This window comes from Panthera uncia, chromosome X (genome assembly GCF_023721935.1).
Source record: "Panthera uncia isolate 11264 chromosome X, Puncia_PCG_1.0, whole genome shotgun sequence".
NCBI classification, from domain to species: Eukaryota; Metazoa; Chordata; class Mammalia; order Carnivora; family Felidae; genus Panthera; species Panthera uncia.
The window spans coordinates 91,142,692-91,157,445 of record NC_064817.1 but is presented as its reverse complement, the minus strand read 5'-3'; positions in this window follow the sequence as shown (position 1 = coordinate 91,157,445).

Genomic DNA, 14,754 nt, shown 5'->3' with positions numbered 1-14,754 from the left:
TTGACCGACATGAATTTCCCATTTGCAGCAGAAATACACCCTGAGGAATCTGGGCAGGTAAAGCAGAGGAAAGTTCACGAGGGAAGCGAGAAGGTAGTAATGAGAAGCCATCAATGAATTCCACCTGACTTTGTCTTGAACGTGGCACAGGCTGGTGTGTGTGTGTGTGTGTGTGTGTGCACGCGCGCGCGCACGCGTGTGCACACGCGTGTGCGCACACCTATTAGTATTATATACTACCTATTATATGCACGCTACTAGGTGTGGCCTAAAGGCTAAAATGAAGGGATTATTCTCCCGTCTCAGATATAGAAGAGAGGAGAGGAAAAGGGACATATAACCCTCTCTGTAAAAGGATGAACTGAAAGGCAAATCTAATAGCATTTCCCAAACGATCAACATCTCGTAGAAATTAAAGGCACCCAGCAAGGGACAATGAAACAGATGGCGACTGTGGGAAGAGAAGGAGAATAGGAGTCTTAAGGATAGATACATTATGGGGATATCGAGGCAGGAGTAGGGGGGGATGCAGAGGAAGTAGCCCCCAATTCTCCCTGCCTCTTATGCAGTAGAGGAGCTTCTAATGACAGTTTAGAGCATCAAGGCATAAACTTTAAAATAGAAGGTATTTAAAAAAAAGGGGGGGGGCGACTGGGTGGCTCAGATTCTGTCTCGACCTCTCTCTCTGTCCCTCCCCCACTCGCTCTCTCTCTCTCAAAAATAAATAAACATTACAATAAAATAAAATAAAATAAAATAAAATAAAGTATTTTAGGGGCGCCTAGGGGCTCAATTGGTTAAGCGGCCGACTTCGGCTCAGGTCATGATCTCGAGGTTCGTGAGTTCAAGCCCTGCGTGGGCTTTGTGCTGACAGCTCAGAGCCTGGAACCTGCTTCGGATTCTGTGTCTCCCTCTCTCTCTGCCCCTAACCCACTCATGCTCTCTCTCTCTCTCTCTCTCTCTCTCTGTCTCTCTCACACACATACACACACACACACACACACACACACAAATAAATAAAACAAACATTACAAAAATAAAACAGAAGGTATTTTGGAGAATGTATCGTTTGGTTTTTGTTTGTTTGTTTGGGGGAAATGTTTCCATTGTCGTGCAACTCTTGCCATCCACCGCCCCAGACTCTTAAGCTTGTGTGTCCTTTCCTGTGCGTGCGCATACATGTTGTTTCACACCTCTGTGCCTTTGCTCATGCTACTTCTCCTTCTGGAAATTCCCGCCCTCCTCATTTGGCTAACTACTACTCATCCTTTGAGACTCTGCTTAGATGTCACTTCCTCCAGATCTTTCCACAATGGTTGCACCTCTGTTACGGCGGACCGGGTTTGGGTGCCTCTTGGTAGGCCTACGCTACCTACCGTATACTCTATTTACGCTGTGTGGAATTATTTGCCTACAGCCTTTGCGACTGCCACTTCTCTGAGGAAGGTCAAAGAACCTGTCTTAATCATCCCTGTATTCCCAACACCTAGCACAAAACCTGACACAGACAGGCAACTCAGTAAATGCTTATTAGAACATTTGACTCAGGGAGGCCACGGAATAACTCCGTGGCCAAAAAAAAAAAAAAAAAGGGAAAGGACAACTGGTCCACAACCCATCCCCAAGAGAGCGTGAAATATCAGGACTGCATTTCCTTTTCTTTGGGTTCTGCTTTATGAACTGATAAATTGTGTTTATGATTTTTTTTTATTCGAGCATTCACGGGAGAACATGGAAAGACTCTGTTCATTGATAGGATAATAAGAAAGAGGGTTGGAGAGAGAAAGTGTGGCCATTTATGTGCCTTGAGATCTAGGCCAAAGCCATGATCTAGTAGGCAATAGTAAAGTGATTGTTAACTTGCAAATGACACATAGTACACTCTACTTTAGTTGTGCAAAACACCTCAAAATTATACTTAACTATCTCCATGCACCGAGGTGTGCGATGCTGGACTTCTAACTGTGGGTCATCTCTTCCAAGGATACCCACACTGCGGCCACGAATCCGCTTAGCTTTAAAAAAAGAAAAACAGCATTGACAGCCATTTCTTTTAAATTTTTTTTAACTTTCATTTATTTTTGGGAGACAGAGACAGACAGAGCACAAGCAGGGGAGGGCCAGAGAGAGGGGGAAACACTGAATCCGAAGCAGGCTCCAGGCTCCGAGCTGTCATCACAGAGCCCGACGCGGGGCTTGAACCCACGAACCCTGAGATCATGACCTGAGCTGAAGTCAGGCGCTCAACTGACTGAACTGCCCAGGCGCCCCGAGAGCAATGTAAAGATTTATTTAGTAAGTCACCAGCAACTAAAGATCATCTTATAACTGATTTGTCCACACTCTTTTCCCTTATGACTAAGATTCAATTTATGTCATTATTCATGGAAGTCCCTTCAATATTGTTTTTAGTCACGAAGAACAAAGGAGACTCATTACCTAAAGCCTTCTTCTAGCTCTCTGGATGTGAAAAATTCGCACGGTTCACAAGGCCTTCGAATGATCTCACAAACCCAATGCCTTATTGAGCAACCACACATTGAACTTCACCAGCTGAAAGTCGAAGAAAAGGAACCCTACTAGTCTATTGACGGGAAAAAGAAATAAAGCTGTATTTTAAAAAATCCTATCATAGTAAATGTGTGCATATGAGTTATCCCTTTAAAGTCTACAGTTTCAGACATTAACCACGTCATTAAAAAATCAGACTCTATCTGTCGTCGAAACAAATTAAAAAATAATTAATAACTTACTTCTTTGAAAAGGGTCTTTTCAACTCTAGGAAGCAAGACTTACTTAGGAAAGACAATTGCACAGACGTCCTTGCTGCCAGCCAAGGGGATAATGGTTCTCGAGCTGGAAAAACTAGTGGAGGGACAGAGAAAATACGCATTCTGTTCCTATAGAATATTAGAGGGTACCGTGCCAGAGGACCTTGAAAGGAAACAACAGCTCTTATGTGCAATTTCCTATGAGTGCTTTCTTTTGTTAATGTTTATTTATAATTGAGAGAGAGGGACAGAGCACAAGCGGGGGAGGGGCAGAGAGAGAGAGGGAGACCCAGAATCCGAAACAGGCTCCAGGCTCCGAGCCGTCAGCACAGAGCCCGACGCGGGGCTCGAACTCACGGACTGCGAGATCGTGCCCTGAGCCGAAGTTGTGCTGACAGCTCAGAGCCTGGGGCCTGCTTCGGATTCTGTGTCTTCCTCTCTCTCTCTCTCTCTCTCTCTCTGCTCCTCCCCTGCTCTCTCTCTCTCAAAAATAAATGAAGATTGAAAACAAGAAGGTCCTTGTCAAAGTTACACAGCTACTAAGTGACAGGTCTGATATTTGAACACAGACTCTCCGACTCTGATGTCTGTGCTCCCAAACGACCTTACCACAGGAGCACGACCACTAGATGTTAGACGATGCTTTATCCGTGGGGCTCCTGCCACGTTGGACGACGTACTGCATTAGCATGAATGCTGATGTTGTACAATCAGGCATCATTTGACCCTGGTAGAGCGGTTCACAGAGAAGGAAACTCTTTAACGCCATTTTCAGTAAGATTGAATGAGCTTTTCCCGTATGGCCTCCTTGAAAGAGAAGTCTGACTTAGACATTGGTGACGCCTTCCCAAGTGAGTCTCACATTGTCAATTTGCACGAGTCACCATCGGGACACTTGCATTCAACTGACTCACAGTGAGGCTAATCAGTTCTGAGTGTGCAGGGCTGAGGGCTGGATTTCAGTAGCTAGAACTTCGAGACAAAGAAAGACATTCAATGCTCTCGCTGTCACAAACACACAGGATTTGGAGCCTAGGGAACCAATGCCGCTTTTTAAAAAGATGTATCTTTAGGGGCGCATGGGTGGCTCAGTCGGTTGAGCGTCCGACTTTGGCTCAGGTCATGATCTCACGGTCCGTGAGTTCGAGCCCCACGTGGGGCTCTCTGCTGACAGCTCAGAGCCCCGAGCCTGTTTCGGATTCTGTGTCTCCCTCTCTCTCTGACACTCCCCCGTTCATGCTCTGTCTCTCTCGGTCTCAAAAATAAATCAACATTAAAAAAAAAAAAAAAGATGTATCTTTACCCAAACCAATCCTTAATGTAAGAGATACGTGAATCAAACTAGGCAATAGAGCTAATGTGAATTGTTTTAACATTCTTATTTTATACGATGTATTCATTCTTTCTATCGCCCTGAAACATTGACTGTAGCCACCAGAAGTACTCTTTAAATTGTTAGCAACCGTGAACAAACATTTTAATTTGAGCCACTTCTCTGATACTATTGTAATGAAGCGTTAAAGGAGAGAAATATTTAGGCTTGCTCTCAGTTTGCATTTACAAGGATAAACTGTATTATTACAATAATAAACTGTGCTATAACTCTTACACATGAAGGCCCTTTATAAAAAGATCCAGGTGCCCGATCTTTTGCTTTCCCACGTAAGGAAATCGTTCCCTTCATTTAAGCCACAGAACAATTGCTCTTGTTAACTTCTTAAATAAAAGCAAGCCTTAAAAAAAAAAAAATCACTTCACGGGGCGCCTGGGTGGCTCAGCCTGTTAAGCGTCCGACCTGGGCTCAGGTCACCATCTCGTCGTTCCCGAGTTCGAGCCCACACTCGGGCTCTGTGCTAACAGCTCAGAAGCTGGAGCCTGCTTCGGATTCTGTGTCTCCCTCTCTGCTCCTCCCCCCCTCGCCCTCCGTCTCTGTCTCTTAAAAATAAACGTTAAAAACAAAAATTAAAAATAAATAAACAAACATTAAAAAATCATTTTAAAAAGCGACATGCGATAGAATGTCTCATATGTGAACAACATAATGCCATTCTCTCCCTCCCTCGCCAACACAGTGACGTTCTAGCTTCTTTTGCTAAAACTGACATCTGGAGAGCCAGCTGAGGTCCTCTTCGTCTCTGCACTCTCTTTTATTTTTGTAAATGTGTATGTATTTATTTTTCGAGCGAGACAGAGAGCCAGCCGCTGAGGGGCAGAGAGAGAGAGAGAGAGAGAGGGAGAGAGCAATCCCAAGCAGGCTCGGAGTTTTTAGCGCAGAGCCCGATGCGGGGCTCGAGCTCACGGACTGTGAGATCGTGACCGGAGCCCCAAACCCAGAGTCAGCCGCTGAACTGACTGAGCCACGCAGGCGCCCCTGTGCACTCTCTTTTACTGATGAATAGCATGGCAACTGATCTGTTTATGTTGTATTACCGTCCGATAATACCGCCACTAACAACGTCGCCGCCTCTAAGAATAACAACAATAACCACCTACAACGGTAATAATATCAGCTACCCCGTGTTTGAGCAGCTGCCATACGCCACGCACTTTGCGAACGCGCTTTTCAATCTTTGTAACAACTCTACCCAATAGGTGCTATTCTTATCCCCACTTTTATTATAGATTCATAAACGGGCACAGAGGGGTGAAATCACTTGTCCAGGGTCACGGAGCCGGGAAACGCCAGTTCTGTTAACCAAATCCGAGCTGTCCCCCACCGATCCTTCTTTGAGGCTTCTCCTTCCCACCGCAGCCTTTCTTGATTGTTCACCAACTTCTTTCTCTCTTCCCAGCGTTCCACCCTTTTGCTGTTTATTTCTGTGACTGCATCCTTCACCCTTTCTCACGCCTAACCCAGTCCTTCATATAAATCGTATTCTCACTCTTGGCAGTCTCCCTCCCTGGACCCCTCCCTTCTCAGGCAGTCTCTCTTTAAAACACAAAAAAAGGTTAATCAGTATTCATCACTGAGAGGAGGGGTGACTCAGTGCATAAGCCAATTGGATCAGTTCCCCGGGCTTACCTACATTCAGAGACCAGAGTATGCAACCAGGCCCCTGCCGATACCAAGGGAGGAAGGGCTTATAGATAAAATGGAGGCCGGCTCTATCGTCAGTTTTCTTACAGTTATTAACATCAGGGCGCAGCAACCGGCCCCTGGTGGTCAGGATTTCAGGTCGCCCACGACCCCGTGTTTTGGGATGCGGTTGTTTTGGGGCTTAGGAGCAGTGATACACCTGTTTCGTAATTACCCAACACCAGCTAGTGCCTCCGTGTGGGTTACGGACTGACTCACTTGTTTAGATCTTTTGTGTCTAGAAATGAAGAGAGCTATATGATTAAGACTTACCGGGAAATAGCATTGAAAAGTGCAGGAAAAATGAAAACACAACCTCTTACGTCATGCTTTTCCCTTAAATCATTTTCCCAATTTGAGCTGCTCATGCCAGTGAGGTGTATCGGGTGAAGTAGGTACTATGCGTATTAGCCTTCTTTTTCTTTTTCTTTTTTGTCTTATTTTTCTATACGGTTAACCGAAAAACTCTCGCGTTGTAGTTTCAGAACATCGTGCTGCAAAAAAAAAAAAAAAAAAAATCCGTAGGGCTAGAAACAATGGCAACATCTCCTGATAGAGATACTAAATCCTATTACCCGTTCTGACTAACATATCCTTTAAGACATAGAACACATAATCATATTGCTATCCAGTTTATTGAACTGTGTTGGGTACACACGTAGCTTTTTCTTCCCCCCCCCGATTACTCCCTTGAACCACGGTGTGTTGAATCTCCATTTCCTGAACCTTAGAAACACCTCAGGAGTAAAACCGTCCCCATTTACAGGTGACATGGTATCATATATAAAAAACCCTAACGACTCCCCCTCAGAATTGTTAGAACTAATAAAACACTTCAGTGCAGTTGCAGGATAAACGAATCAATATCCAAAACTCTGTTGCTTTCCTGTATGCTAATGACATCCTACCAGAAAGAGAAGCCAAGAAAAAGTTCCCAGGTACAATTGCCTCCAAGAGAATAAAATACCTAGGGATAAATGCAATCAAGGACGGACAAGTTCTGTACACTGAAAACTGTAAGACGTTGATTAAAAAAAAAAAAAAATTGAAGAAGATACAAACAAACGGAAAGATATTTCCCGGTTATGGATGAGAAGAATGAATATTGCCAAAATCTCCATGCTACCCGAAATCATCTACAGATTCAGTGCAATCCTTGTCAAAATTCCAATGGCATTTTTTCACAGAAAGAGAACAAAACATCCTAGAATTTGTGGGGAACCGCACAAGACCCTGAAGAGCCAAAGTCATCTTGAGAATGAAAAACAAAGCTAGAGGCACCAGAACCCCTGATTTCAACTATATAAGAAAGCTATAGTAATCAAAATAGTATGGTATTGATATAAAAATAAACACATAGATCGATGCAACAGAATAGAAAGTCCAGAAATAAACCCGTGCATAAGTGGTCAACTGATTTATGACAAAGGAGGCAAGAATATGCGATGGGGGGAAGAAAACAGTCCCTCCAGCAAGCGGTGCTGGGAAAACTGGGCAACCACATGCAAAAGAATGAAACTGGACCACTAACTTATATCCTACACGAAAATTAACTCAAAATAGATTGAAGACTTGAATATAAGACCCCAAACCAGAAAACTCCAAGGAAAAAACATAAGTGGTAAGTTGCTTGACATCGGTCTTGGTGATGACAGTTTAGACCTCACATCAAAAGCAAACAAAAGAGGGGCACCTGGGTGGCTCAGTCGGTTGAGCGTCCAACTTCAGCTCAGGTCATGATCTCACGGTTCTTGGGTTTGAGCCTCCTCGTCGGGCTGTCTGCTGACAGCTTGCTCAGAACCTGAAGCCTGCTCCGGATTCTGTGTCTTCTTCTCTCTCTGCCCCTCTCCCACTCGCTCGCTCTCTCTCTGTCTCTCAAAAATAAATAAATGTTTAGAAAAAATTTTTTGAAAAAGCAAAGCAAAGAAAAGCAAAATAAACAAGTGGGACTACATCAGACTAAAATGCCTCTGCACGGCAAAGGAACCCATCAACAAAGCAAAAACACACCATACTGACAGGGAGAAGATACCTGCAAATCATCTGTTAAGGGGTTAATATCCAACATATATAAAGAGCTCCTACAACTCAATAACCAACCAACCAACAATCAAACAATCCAATTTACAAATGGACAGAAAACCTAAATAGGCATTTTTCCACAGAAGACATACAGATGACTAACACCTGATTAGATGCTCAACATCATTAATCATCAGGGAAACGCAAATCACAACCGAAGTGAGATGTCACCTCACACCTATTCGAATGGCTATTGTCAAAAAGGCAAGAAATAAGTGTTGGCAAAGATGTGGAGACAAGAGAACCTATTTGGTGGAAATGTAAAGTGATGCCACTTTGGAAAGCAGTGTGGAGTTTATTCAAAAAATAAAGATAAAAACAAAACTATCAATTTCACTTTTGGATCTCTATCCACAGAAATCAAAAACTAACTCAAAAAGATATCTGTACCCTCATGTTCACTGTGGCATTATTTATAGTCACCAAGATTTGGCAACAATCTTGTGGACAAATGGATAATGAAAGTCTGGTGTATATATATATATATATATATATATATATGCAATGGAATGTTATTCAGCCATAAAAAGAATGAGATTGTGGGGTCAATGGGTGGCCCAGTCAGTGAGGCACCTGCCTCTTGGCTTCAGCCCAGGTCATGATCTCAGGTTCAGGAATTCAAGCCCCACATCGGGCTCTGCGCTGACAGCACAGAGCCTGCTTGGGATTCTCTGTCTTCCTCTCTCTCTGCCGCTCCCCTCATCGCTCTGTACCTCTCTCTCGAAAAAATAAAGAAAACCAAAGAAACATTTCAAAAAAATACAATTGTGCCATTTGCCGCAAATGGACACGGATAGGCCTCAAAGACATTATGCTAAGTGAAATAAGTCAGACAGAGAAAAAGAAATGCTGTATGACATCATGACGTCACTTGTATGTGGAACCTACGAAGCAAGCTCCTAGATTCAGAGAACAGATTGGAGGCCGCTACAAGTTGGGAGGTGGAGGGGGTAGACAAAAAGGGTGAAGGGAGTCCAAAGATACAAATGTTCAGGTATAAAATTAATAATTCATGGAATATAATATATAGCATGGTGACTATGGTTAATAATACAGAATTGCATGTTTGAAAGTTGCGCCGAGAATAAATCTTAAAAGTTCCTGGCACAGAAAATTTTAACTATGTGTGGTGACCGACATTAACTAGACTTACAACGGTCATCATTTGGGAATATATACAAATATCGAAGCGTTATATTGTACACCTGAAACTAACATGCTGTGTGTCAATTATGGCTCAAAACAAAACAAAACAAAACAAAACAAAAAAAAGCAAAGGACACACGAGGAAAAAATCCCCGACTCCTCAGGCATATATCACAGCTCTTTGGTCACTTTAATACTTTGGTATTAAAAATTCCACCTAGTCCAACCCATTTTAATGCTCCAACTCATAGGGCATCTGGGTGGCTCAGTTGGTTAAGCGACCGACTTCGGCTCAGGTCATGATCCCACAGTTTGTGAGTTCGAGCCCCGCGTCGGGCTCTGTGCTGACAGCTCAGAGGCTGGAGCCTGCTTTGGATTCTGGGTCTCTCTCTCTCTGCTCCTTCCCTGCGCATGGCTCTGTCTCTCCAAAATAAATAAATGTTAACTTTTTTTTTTCTAACTGCAATTCACTGCCAATTTCTTCTTCATCTTCTTTCTCCCCTCAGGAACAGCCAGACTTCAGCTTCAGGGACTTAGAGCAGTAAGGAAATACAACTGGCTCTTATTCCTCCCCTCTCTTTTCAGAGTCCCTTTCTCCCCTGCAGGGTTGGAGATGGGAAGAGCTCCTGGTATACTCTGTATTTAGCTGCCACGCTTCCTTCACTATGAACGGCTGGCCATCAATGCCCTCTACGAGGCAGGTATCCAAATCGCAGGCGTGTGTGAGCCCTTCTGGAACTGTATGGATGTGTGGCCCCTCCTTGCACTCTCCTCTTGCGATCTCTTCCAAGCCAGCGTCTGTAGCATACTTCGGAGCCTCTGACTGCTGGGAAAACCTTCATCCGCCAGCAGCCCTCTTGGGTAGCATCCTGGCAAGATGACTCCAGCCTGGCTGCCTTTGGTGGCATCCATTAGACCAATGGGAAACACATACACACTTTCCATGCCAAACTGGGAGTTCAGGCCGTTCCACTGACATCTCCTCTCTTTGCCCTGCCATGTCTCTTCTGTTATCTTCTCCTACTGCTCAAAGCATCATAAGGGACAGATGAGACGGTCCACTAGATACGCAGAGGTTGAAAGAAAAGACAACATGGCGAGGTCTTCCTTTTGCCAAACCTGCAATTTCTGGCAAGCAGTTATCTCGGAGTCTTCTCCACCCTACCTTGCCGTTGGAACACTCCTCCTCTTCTTTTTTTTTTTTTTTAAAAAGTATTTTATTTATTTTTGAGAGGGTGGGGGGAGAGGGGCAGAGAGAGAGGGAGAGAAAGCATCCCAAGCAGGCTCTGGGCTGTCAGCGTGGAGCCCGACGCAGGCCCTGAACTCACAAACTGTGGGATCATGACCAGAGTTGAAACCAAGAGTTGGAAGCTCAACCGACTGAGCCACCCAGGTGCCTCCCCTCCTCTTCCTCTTTAAGAAGAAAGAGGTCTTGGGGTGCCACCTGGGTGGCTCAGGCAGTTAAGCCTCCGACTTCGGCTCAGGTCGTGATCTCACAGTTCGTGAGTTCGAGCCCTGCGTCGGGCTCTGTGCTGACAGCTCGGAGCCTGGGGTCTGCTTCGGATTCTATGTGTCCCCCTCTCTCTGCCCCTCCCGTGATCATGCTCTGTCTCTCTCTCTCTCAATAGTAAACCAACATTAAAAACTTTTTTTAAAAAAAAGAAGAAAGGGGTCTTATTGTGGTGATCACTTCACAATATATGCAAATATTAAATCATTACATTGGACACATGAAACAAACATGCTATATGTCAATTACATCTGAATTAAAAAAAAAAAGAAATCCAAAGAAAAGGGGAAAACTATACCACTTCATACATACAGCTTTATACACATAATTTCTCAAAGGTCCCCTATGCGAGGGGCAGATCCAGGAACCGGCTCTGGTTCCCTGATTCTCAGGCCCCTGCCAGTTGGTGGAGCCCCCACCCCCACCCCCATCCCCCCACTCTAACACTGACTTCAGAGGCTCTGCCTTATTCTTGCAGCCAGACTGACACGAAGACTCTCAGGCAGAGTTGGTCCAAGATAGAGCAGCCTTACTCAGGATTTCATCTTGCTGACGAAAGCCAAGTTCTGGTAAAGAAAGGGTTACCGACTGCATCCACTACCCTGGGTGCTGTGGGCAAGCTTGCATAATTGAGCTTGGGGTCTTTTCTCACGAGGGTATTAGGGAGTTGAAGGAGACAATGAGCCGTCAATTGTGAACACAGATTTAAGCGCTCAGATGATAGGAATAGCTGGGGATAAGGCTTGACGGCCAGGATTAGTGCTTATGGGACAAGAGAACTGTCATCAGGCAAGAAGGGGCATAAAGCAGGTCTGACTAGAGCACAAGATTTTGTGTTGGGGAGGGAGAGTGGAAGAAGTGGTTGGTTCAATTCAGTAGAATTTCCAGACCGCAAAATTCGTGGAGGCACCTTGTCTTGTCCACCCGTGTGTCGGGAGGCCTGGAGCGTAACAGGCTCAATGAATATTTAGTGCTTGCTGAGCCAGTAAAGATCCTTGAATCTGGATTCCATCCTGTAGGTAAGAGGGAGCCTTCAGCGTTATCATCAAGAACGGAACCACTTGAGCATTTTCCAAAGTGCTTTGAGAATTAATTCAAGTTTCATTTTGTATCCAATCTTCACCATCCCGCACCTCTAGCCTACGGAAGGATATCTCCAAGTGAAGAAGGGCAAACCGGCGGTCCCCGCCCACGAAATAAGGCTGAGGAGTGACCAAAGTAGGGTTCCGTTTTTATTTCTTCGGCTGTCATCAGAATAGAAGGTCTGATGGTATTTGTGTCACTTCCTGTGGTTTGAAAACGCAGATTCACATTCATTTGCGTAGTTGATGGGACTGTAAATTTGCGCAAACTTCTGAAAGGCAGTTTGGCAACACGTATCAAACGTTTGAAGAACGTTCCTATACTTTGACTCGGTATTTCTTAATTCTAGAAATGGAGCCCAAGGAAACAAAGACGTAAACAAAAATTTAGCATAATTGAGAAAAACTAATAACGCACTGAGTACCTAAACGTTTGTGAATGTTCAAGTAAATTTCATACTATTCAACCAAGAAAATGTCTGTCGTAGAATAATGACATACAAAAACGTAAACATATCCACCAAATAGATTGGAATAAGTCTGGAAAAAATAATGCTAAAATAGTGGAGGGTGTTTGCTCCAGGCGGCGAGATTATTAATAACTTATATTCCAAGTTATCGTGTGTATTTTTTATAATCAGAGAAAAACTACGCTTGCTGAGTCTATTTCATAATCTATCTTTGATTTTGTCTTCTCGTACCTACTGCAGAGGCAAATGGAAAAATGGAAAGGGACAGAGAAATGGAAGTAACAATAAATTCAGTGCAGTTTAGTTCTGAACATACCAGTGGGTCTTTAGGGACTTTGCCTGACTACCCTAAACCCATTCCCAGAGTAAACCTGCAAATTCCTCCCTTACCTTCACGTTCTTGCCCCAATATGGCTGCCCATGCAAATAACCAAAAAAAAAAAAATTCTTTTAAAGAAAAACAAAAAAACACGGTTCAATTCAGATGGTTCTCTGCTCTGTGAGGTCGCAGGGAGGAAAGAGAGTGGTGTGTGTAGCTCTAAGCCTGGGATTCTCTTTGAACTGTAGCCTAAACCTCCATTCTTCTGCTGCCGGTCCTTAAAGTTGGTCTAAAATTTGGGGTTTTTGAAAGTTTATTTATTTATTTTTGAGAGAGAGAGAGAGAGAGAGAGAGAGAGAGAGAGAGAAAGCATGAGCATGAGCAGGGGAGGGGCAGAGAGAGAGGGAGACACAGAATCCGAAGCAGGCTCCAAGCTCCGAGCTGTCAGCACAGGGCCCAACGCAGGGCTCGAACTCAGGAACGGTGAGATCATGACCTGAGCCGAAGTCGGATGCTTAACTGACTGAGCCACCAGGCGCCCCTAAAATTTGCTTTAAAAAATGAAGAAAATAGAATATAGAAGTTTTGACACTGTTTACTATACTCCACCCCCCCCCAACTTTGCAGTAATTATGAATCTCAGGAAATAGGGCTACAAGTCTCACACGGGCAGTTCCCTGCTTGGGGACTTTCTGCCGCCATCATCCAAAGCAATGCCTGCGTAGCAGCCGGAGAGGGTGGTTCTTTTCTGAACTCCGTGCCCTATGGCCCACAGTCTTTCCTCTTTCTTTCCCCCTTATCTCCACCCTCGGGGCCACATCTACTGCTCACACATGCTCAGTCGGTCCCCTGAACTGCACAACTACGTACAGAGCTTGGCAATTTGAAGCTATAAACTATACGCAGCTTAGGTCAATTGCAGGTACACAGGCCTATTATTTAAATTAGCTAGACACAGCTTACTTGTTAATTAGGCCCTTAAAGAGGTTGTTGCTCCAGATTTTTCTCCAAGGCTGGACAGCTCACACATTTGGCCCTCTTCTTTCCTGACGGACCAGCAGGCCCACCCCTCAGGGTTGAGGTAAAATTGCCCCATCGTTAAATACACCAAAACTGTACCGCAGATAGTATTTAGTGTACCTACTGATTGTAAAAGGGATATTTTTGTTTAAGAAAATCACAGAATAAGAAAAGTATAGAGTAAAACAAAAATTATCTGTAATACCTCCACCCAGATGAAACCACTGTTGTTCGATCGTATGCTTTATATATCTGTAAATGTCCATACGTCTATATGTATGTATATACAACAAAATCAGTTTGCTATTATTTAAAAAAGTTTTAGAGCCAGTTTTGGCACCTTGTATTTTATTTTGAGCATCTTCTGTTAACATCTTTGTTTTAAATTTTTTTTAATGTTTACCCATTTTTGAGAGACAGAGAGAGAGAGAGAGATCATGAGCAGGGGAGGGGCAGAGAGAGAGGGAGACACTGAATCCAAAGCAGTTTCCAGGCTCTGAGCTGTCAGCACAGAGCCCGACCTGGGGCTCAAACCCACGAACCGTGAGATCATGACCAGAGCCGAAGTCAGACGCTTAACCCACCGAGCCACCCAGGCGCCCCTGTTAACATCTTTTAAAATGGCTCCATCAACTGACGAATGGATACAGAAATTGTGGTTTATATACACAATGGAGTACTACGTGGCAATGAGAAAGAACGAAATCTGGCCTTTTGTAGCGACGTGGATGGAACTGGAGAGTGTGATGCTAAGTGAAATAAGTCATAGAGAGAAAGACAGATACCATGTGTTTTCACTCTTATGTGGATCCTGAGAAACTTAACAGAAGTCCATGGGGAAGGGGAAGAAAACAAAAAGAGGTTAGAGAGGGAGGGAGCCAAAGCATAAGAGACTCTTAAAAACTGAGAACAAACTGAGGGTGGATGGGGGGTGGGAGGAAGGGGAGGGTGGGTGATGGGCATGGAGGAGGGCACCTGTTAGGATGAGCACTGGGTGTTGTATGGAAACCAAGTTGACAATAAATTTCATATTAAAAAATAATAATAATAAAAAGTAAAATGGCTCCATAGCCTCCCATCGCATGGGTTCGGCAATTTATTTGACCTATTCTCGGTGATTTATAATTTTTCAAGTTTTCATTGCTATAAATGATGTTTGGGTAAGCATCTGTGTCTAAATACATCGTTAAGGATTATTTCCTCAGGATAGATTCCTAGAAGGGTGATTCGAAATCAATGGAATGCTTGTTTCCAGGTTTAAAGCCGTCTCCACTTCAC